The following is a 1,136-nucleotide window of genomic DNA, read 5'->3' on the forward strand; positions in this document are numbered from 1 at the left end:
CGCCTGGCCCCTGGCCGGCCCGCCGGGCGTTCGGCTGAGCCGCGGCCGCGGGAGCGAGCCGCACGAACGGGCGGGGGACGCCGAAGCAGCCGCACTTCCCTACAGGAAGGAGGCCCGGCAGGCGGGGGGCGGACCCTCGCCCGGGGTGGGGCTTCAGGGGGCTTCCCCCGGGGCTGGGCCAGCCGCGGAGGCTGGGGCGCGGCCTCCCTGAGCCCGCCTCCTCGGGTCCCTAGGGAAGGGGGGCGGGCCGGGCCCGAGGCTCAGACCCCTCCTCTCCGCCCCCGGGGGGCTCGCCTAGACCCTGGGCTGCTGCCGTCAGCGAGCCCTCACGGATTGGGCCAGTGGGTTGGGCCAGTGGGTTTGGGAATCTCTGGTTCCCCTGTCCGCATTTCTCTGATTCTGCAGCTGCAACATAAAAAAAAAGAAAGAACGCAGTTAGGAGTAATTGTGAGCAGGCGTTTGGAGGCCCTTTTTTTAGAGCCTTAGGTGGTCTTAAAGACTGACAGATACTTTTTTTCTTGGGGCAAGGGGCAAGATGGGCACACCATCATAAGAGATTTTATTAGGAAGCATTTATACCGCTTTGGGCATGTTTTCACCCCTTGTTTTGAGTATGGCAATCTTCCTGCCTCAGCCTATTAAGTGTTGAGGTTACAGCCCTGATTTACCAATTACGGTGATGTCAGATCCTGTTTTGTGTGTGGTTTTTCCGAGACACGGTTTCTCAGTGTAACAGCCTTGGCTGTCTGGAACTCCTGGAACTCACTCTGTCTAGCCTTGAACTCAGGTCCACCTGCCCCTGCCTTCTGAGTGCTGGGATTAAAGGCGTGGGCCACCACATCCGCCTGTTTTAATAATCTTTTGATTTTTGTCAAAACGGCCCCTGGAACTGTGACACTACGCGCACAGAAAAGATAAGGCTACCGTGATTTATTGACATAACTATTTAGGCTTAGGTTACTTATAAATTACTTAGGCTGGCCTCAAATGCCCCACTAGCTGGGATTACGAACTTGTGCCACCGGGACCTGATGTAAGTGATTGTTTTGGGAGCTAGAAAATAATAGCCATAGCCGGGCGGTGGTGTGCACACCTTTAATCCCAGCACTCGGGTAGCAGAGGCAGGCAGATATCTG

General features: G+C 56.6%; 1 protein-coding gene across 1 annotated transcript in view; it reads left to right on the forward strand.

The window, feature by feature from the left end:
* Nucleotides 1-1,136, forward strand: part of Zbtb11 (zinc finger and BTB domain containing 11) — a 30,063-nt gene that overhangs the window by 790 nt on the left and 28,137 nt on the right. The gene's annotated exons all lie outside the window — the stretch shown is intronic.

Source organism: Microtus ochrogaster, chromosome 2 (genome assembly GCF_000317375.1).
Source record: "Microtus ochrogaster isolate Prairie Vole_2 chromosome 2, MicOch1.0, whole genome shotgun sequence".
Lineage (NCBI taxonomy): Eukaryota > Metazoa > Chordata > Mammalia > Rodentia > Cricetidae > Microtus > Microtus ochrogaster.